General features: G+C 34.7%; 1 long non-coding RNA gene across 1 annotated transcript in view; it reads right to left on the reverse strand.

The window, feature by feature from the left end:
• The window catches only part of LOC137622870 (uncharacterized), a 148,355-nt gene extending 145,803 nt beyond the window's left edge, over positions 1-2,552 (reverse strand). Inside the window, exons 1-2 of the long non-coding RNA XR_011040507.1 lie at positions 2,083-2,552; positions 1,584-1,693 (exon numbers count right to left, since the gene is read on the reverse strand). This is a non-coding gene — a long non-coding RNA (uncharacterized lncRNA). The remainder of the gene's footprint in view (positions 1-1,583; positions 1,694-2,082) is intronic.
• Between the last annotated feature and the right edge of the window lie 4,948 nt (positions 2,553-7,500).

The raw sequence follows: 7,500 nt of genomic DNA on the forward strand, positions 1-7,500 counted from the left end.
TTTTGAAAACCATGTTCGTTTAAATTGTCTAAACCAAAATTTCAAATAATTTTGAAAAACCGTCTTCGTGTAATTTGTCTAAACCAAACTTTCAAAAAATTTTGAAACCTGCCTTCGTTTAAATTGTCTAAACCAAATTTTCAAATAATTTGAAAAACTGTCTTCGTTTAAATTGTCTAAACCGAAATTTCATATAATTTTGAAAAATGTCTTCGTTTAAATTGTCTAAACCAAAATTTCTAATAATTTTGAAAACCGTCTTCGTTTAAATTGTCCGAACCGAAAATTTAAATCATTTTCAAAACCGGCTATTCGTTTCGTCTCATTAATAAACATTTCCTATAAAAATTATTCTTAACATGCGTAGATACAACGTTTACTTAGAGGACATTACTTGTAAGAGACTTTAAATAATCTACCACTTTTCTTATGTAATTATATAACTTTTATAGAAGCTATAGATCTATTCAAGAACTCTTTTATAAATAATGTTATTGGGTTGAAAATCATACAATTATACAAAATCATAAAATTGCTCCCATATTATTTATATGAAATGGAGCTTCGTTAAAAAAAAACCCTCATTAACTCCCACCCTCATTAACTCCCACCCTCATTAACTCCCACCCTCATTAACTCCCACCCTCATTAACTCCCACCCTCATTAACTCCCACCCTCATTAACTCCCACCCTCATTAACTCCCACCCTCATTAACTCCCACCCTCATTAACTCCCACCCTCATTAACTCCCACCCTCATTAACTCCCACCCTCATTAACTCCCACCCTCATTAACTCCCAGCTAATAACAGTTAATATTTCGACAATGTTTAGAAATTTTAATGGATCGAAAATTATTGTTTTACAAAATCATGAAATGGATTTCCTATCAATAATGAGAAAAAGATATTTTTCAAAAATCGTCTTCCATAATTGAGAACTCTACCAAGCAACATATAATAATTTGACAATGTTTAGATTCAAATTTACCATAAGTCAGCTTGCTTATTATATATATATAAAATAAAGCTACGTTAAAAAAAATGTATTCCCTAATTAAGAACTCCAGCTAATACCATGTAATAATAATATAATGTTTAGAATTATCACGACCAGAAGTCACCTTTCCTGTTATTTACAGGAAATGCAGCAATCTTACAAAATTCGAGAAATCCAGCTAACAATACCTAAAATTCAACAATGTTTAGAATTATCACGACAATAATTACCTTTCTTATAATAAAAAAAAAGTGCCTAAACTAGCAAATATAACATTTAACAAAAAAAAAAAATATAATAAATTATCCTATATATTGGAAAAAAGATCCAAAAAACTCAATGGAAAGTGTTGCGAAACCATACATAGCACAATATAACATTAAAAAATTGGTATTAAATTTTCCCATATATTGGAAACGGATCCAAAAAACTCAATGGAAAGTGTTGCGAAACCATACATAGCACACTATCAAAAAATGGTATTAAATTTTCCCATATATTGGAAACGGATCCAAAATATAACAGGGCACAGTATACAATAGGACAGCAACAATTGCCATGATTTACTATAAATTTCACTTACCTTAGAGAAGACTTCTTTCCAGTGGCCAGAAGAGGACGAGTGTTGTCGATTATTTTTTTTTCCCAAAAAAACTTTTCGCATTCGAAAATCTAACAACATTTGCCTCCACCCTGGGGGAATAAATAAGACTTCTTGTTAACAGTTTACAAATAAAACCTTCTCAAATTCATGAAGTTTGGTTTAAAACTGATCAAAATCATTAAGTCATTCCACTTGAATATTTTACATTTGCAAATTCAATCGCATTTGCCTCCATTCTGGGGGAATAAATAGACTTGCTGTTAACTGATTACTAAAAAAAAACCTTATCAAATTTACAAAAGGTATTTCAAAATTGATGAGAATCGTCGAGTCATTTCACTTGAATATTCTACATTTGCAAATCCAATCACATTTGCCTTTATTCTGTTATCTGTTTACTAATAAAACTTTTTCCTGTTTACAAAAGTAGATTTAAGTTGAAAATCATCAAGTCATTTCACTTGAATATTTCACTTACATTTTCAAATCCAATCACATTTTCCACATCAATGTTGGGTTTCACGATACGGATTCCCAATGTGGATTCAGGCAGTTAATCGAATTTTATTTCCCAAACTTGTATTTTGTGGACAACCAATCCAGATAGGTGCATTGACCAGGTAGACACATCATCTCACTATTAATACTAATTCATTCTTCACACAATCTTGAGAAAATACATTAAATATTAGATTTATAGATTCAAATGAAAGGGGGTAGTCTGCTCTTAATGAAAAAATGGCCATTCAAACTTGAGACCTTTATAAATATCACTATCTATTACCCTGCATTCCTCTAAACTTTCTTTTAGCAACAATTGCTTATCGTAGTTGCCAATATATGCACCGCTTCTAAGACAACATTCCAGGTTTGACGGACTAGCAGTTCCTCACAAAGTGACACACCTTCACTGGTAATTTTTCCCCCAAAATGTCACTCATTTCAAACCGGTATTGACAAGATCTACGTTGTGGTTTTTGTTTACGAGAAAGAGGAGACAGACCTGAACAGTAATTGGTCATTGGACTAACTACCATTAAGTGTTTATTGTGTTTTATCCTTATTCTATCAAGCATAACATTTCATTGAATTGTCTTAGCCGTATAATAATATATTTAAGTGTTAGATAAGAAGTTAGAAAGTATAAAAGGAGTATTTAGTAATTTTAACGAAATCCTTAATTTAAGAATGTTACTTACACCAAGATTTGCTCGACATGTCTTGAAAACTTGACCATATACCATAAACTTAAATAAATTTTATATTACATATTTGATAAAAGCCTCAACAATATTGTTTTAAGATGGGAATTTAAACTATTGTTCACCTATATCTATTATTCAAAATTGATTTATATGAATATATCTGTTTATTTTCCTCAGTAACTTTTGTTTTCGCTGCTATTTTTAAAGTAAAACAAACACACACACATACAGATACACACACATATATATGTATGTATATATATATATATATATATATACATATACATATATGTATATATATATATATATATATATACATATATATACATATATATATATATACACATATATATACATATATATATACATATATATATACATATATATATACATATACATATATATATATATATATATACATATATATATATTATATATATTACATATATATATATATATATATACACACACACATATATATATATATATATATATTACTTATACTTGGATTTCGAACATATTCTCTCTCTCTCTCTCTCTCTCTCTCTCTCTCTCTCTTTTCACACAGAGAGAGAGAGAGAGAGAGAGAGAGAGAGAGAGAGCAATGGAAGAACCAGTGAGAGAGAGAGAGAGCGATGGCAGAACCAGTGAGAGAGAGACAGGGAGAGATAAGAGCAAAGGTAGAGAGAGAGAGAGATCCCTTGAAAGAGCATCTATAGAGAGAGAGAGAGAGAGAGAGAGAGGAGAGAGAGAGAGAGAATGGGGCCTATCTTTCCTCTATAAGAGCATTCAAAATCGTTTTTTCAAACGCTACAGTTTACTTGGAACGAATCCACAGGTTTTGAATCTTTCATTTGTTTCCGGAACAGCTGGCAAACATTGGCTGTTCCTATGTCGTATGCAATGTCATCCCTACTTTAAAATGAGACTGTTCAATTTACTTGTTCCACCTCGCAAAAATTATCTGTTTTTTTATGCTAATTCACCTCCTCCCTTGGCGATTCCGTGCGAATTTTATCTTTGGAAATTAAATATGTTTATTTTTATTCGTTTGTTGATGAATGATTTATTTTGTTGGGAAAGGATATAGGATTTATTTGTGTGTAATCGTTTGAGTCAAAGGTCAAATTCATTATGGAAAATGGATGCTTTCCTGTGATCTTTTATAATATTTATAATATTCATTTGATATCCATGGTGCATTTGTTATACAATACAATAAACTGACATACACACACACACACACACACACACATATATATATATATATATATGTATAAATATATATATATATGTATATATATATATATATATATATAGAGAGAGAGAGAGAGAGAGAGAGAGAGAGACATACATATGTATATGATGTATATATGTATTAAATACATAAACATATATATATATATATATATATATATATGTACATATACTATATACTGTACATACATACATACATACATACATATATATTATATACATAAATATATACATATATATATATATATATATATATATATATCTGTATAATATGCCTCCTATTATTCAGTTTACATTTACATGAATCTAAATACCCGTAAAAATACTCTCTCTCTCTCTCTCTCTCTCTCTCTCTCTCTCTCTCTCTCTACTTATAGCATCCCTTACCTAACAAGGTCTTATTCTGTTCACATACAAGAACACTCACACACATACATTTATGTGCACGCATGTTTTTGGCCGTGTGTAGCGTTTGTATGTGTGGTAGTGTAACATAAATAAAGAAAAAAGAACGGGAAAAAAATTAATAACAGTGGTGGGGGGGTCTAGGGGGGTCTGTGTGTGTGCGTATATGTGGTTGAGGGGGGGTCTGTGTGTGCGTATGTGGGGTTGGGGGGGTCTCTGAATAGGCATATGTGTGGTTGGCGGGTCCCTTGTTGTGCGTATTTGTGGTTGGGGGAATCTCTGTCCGTGCGTATGTGTGGAGTTGCGTAACATGAACACACAAATAAAAAAAAACGGAAACCAAGATCAATAACAGATTGAGGTAGGAGTGAGGTGGTGGGGGGGTGTAGGGAGAATTGTGAGTTAAGTGTAACATGGTGCCAGAGAGCTAAAAGGGGTTTTCTGGCAGGAGATTGACGTTCGAGGAGCCAAATGAGAAGCCTCAAGGAAGCGAATAACAAGCGAGCGACGTGTAATGGTCGGGAATCTTTTACAAATTGCCTTCCGAGTTGTCTGAATTCAGAAAATAAAGCCTGGGTCCACTTCCCCATTAGAAGAGGCAAGTTCCGTCAAAATGGGAGCAATTGTTCCGCATAGATATAAATGTGTATATTTATATATATATATATATATATATACATATACATATATATATATATATATATATATATATTTATATATGAAGAGAATATCAAAAGATCTATGTCTCGAATACAGAATCTCTCTCTCTCTCTCTCTCTCTCTCTCTCTCTCTCTATCATTAATATTATCATCATTATTATTATTATTATTATTATTATTATTATTATTATCATTATTAATTATCATTATTATTATTATTATTATTATCATTATCATTATTATTTTTATTTTTATTAGGATTATCATCATTATACCTTAGAGTTTAAAAATACATTAATACTCAGTCTCAAGTCTGGATAAGAGAAATTGTCTGAGGCCAAAAAAAAAAAAAAGAAAAAAAAATCTAATTATTTGGCCTGCCGGATACAGGGCCAAGGATCGTTACGAAGCAAACACCAGTCTTGGATACCACCACTTCCCCCTCCCCCATCGTTAGACAGAAGAGATTCAAGCGAAGTACCACCCACTCATACCTCTCCCCCCTCCCCCCCTACGACTGACTCATATGCCAGCGCGCTAATGTCAAATGCCCAAGAAGACGACGAGGGATGGCGTAAGACAAAGTCCCGACCCGACCGCAACCGCATTCAGGTCAACCAGCATTCATCCCGGAATATCTCCCCTCACCACCGCCCAAAGAGATGCCACGTCGTTGTCCACAACCTGCATTCCTCTGTGACTGAAGATGCCATCAGGCTACATGTTAGGAAATTAACAGGATCAGACCCCCCATTCTTCATAGCCTAAAGTGTAAGGTAGAAGGTCGAGTTGCATACAGGATTTCCTGCTTATTCCATCATCGGGAGGTCCTTGTAGGTAAAAACTTTGTCTCTGAAATATGTGTGTCCTTTTATAATCTTAAGAGAGACCAGCCTCCCCCAGGGACCCTAAACGCCCAAATTGATCTACAACAATCAGCCTCACCAAGCAACGCCCCGGCACCTGCCACACCCACACCCCCTGAGATTTCTGCTCTTATCTCCAAAGGTCGACGAAATTCATGGAGTCATTAAGTATTTTGTCTTGGAACATATACGGGATCAAGCGGAATTTACCTGTTCTTAATGAGTTCTGCAATGATTTCCGTGGCATTATTGCACTGCAAGAAACCTTACTCCTCCCCCATGACCTGGCTATCAGTGATTCGGTCCATGTTGATTATAACAGTTTCTCTGTCTCGTCGATGGTTACCCACGACTACATCATTCAAGGTCGTCCGAAAGGAGGTCTCTCATTTCTATGGCATAGATCTCTGGATAAGTGCGTGAAACCAGTGACGTATCAAACTGACAGACTTCTCGGCCTGCAAGTAACGATCGAAGGTAAAACCATATTAGTGATTAATGCATACTTCCCCTGGGGAGTGCCAGTTAAACTTTGATCAGTATTGTATATTGCTAGGAGAAGTTCAAGGTATTATTAATGATACCTCCGCTGACCATGTGTGCCTAATATCGGACTTTAATGCACACCCATCTAGACTACATTATAATGAATTACAGCGTCTCTGTGTTCAACAATCTCTTCAAATTAGCAATGTTGCCATCCTGCCTCCTTCCTCCTTTACTTATATACAAAACAGAAATAATATGTCCATCACATCCTGGCTTGATCATTGTATTACCACTGACCGCCTGCATAGCTCTATCACTGAATGTATTATACGATACGACCTATCGTCTGCATTCGATCACATACCCTTACAGATCACATTTCACACACCCTCCCTCCCGGCGAGACCCATCCAAAGGGAGAGGCTACCAGCCATCGCATGGGATTTCTCCAACCTCCAAAAATCCACTGCATTCAAACGCTTATCTGAAAGTAATCTCTGCTCGATAACTCAACCTGCTGAAGCCCTACTCTGCAATAATCCTAATTGCCGCAAGGAACAGCATAAAACAAAACTAAAGGAATTCTACGTAAATATAATAAATGCCTTACGGAGCTCGGGAAGACACACGTTTAGACTCTCTAGAGGTAACCATCGAAACATACCTGGTTGGAATGACTTTAAAGACCTCTATGCACACTCTCGAGAAATGTTCCTTCTTTGGAGGAACGATGGTAGCCAGAGAGAAGGTCCCCTTGCTCTACAGATGAGGCAAGAGAGAGCCCAGTTCAAACTTTCTCTTCGTCAATGTCGTAGCAACGAAAATCAGCTCCGAGCCGATGCATTGTCCAGAAAATTGACCAACCATGACTTCCCCCATCTCTGGAAAGATATTAATTCACTAAACCTAAAGTCAAACAAATTATCCCAAAGAGTAGGGGATGCAGTTGGCGAAGAATCCATCGCAAGAATGTGAGGGGATCACTTTAGTACCATCCTAAATTGTATAAATGAC

The sequence above is a fragment of the Palaemon carinicauda genome, chromosome 29 (assembly GCF_036898095.1).
Source record: "Palaemon carinicauda isolate YSFRI2023 chromosome 29, ASM3689809v2, whole genome shotgun sequence".
Taxonomy (NCBI): domain Eukaryota; kingdom Metazoa; phylum Arthropoda; class Malacostraca; order Decapoda; family Palaemonidae; genus Palaemon; species Palaemon carinicauda.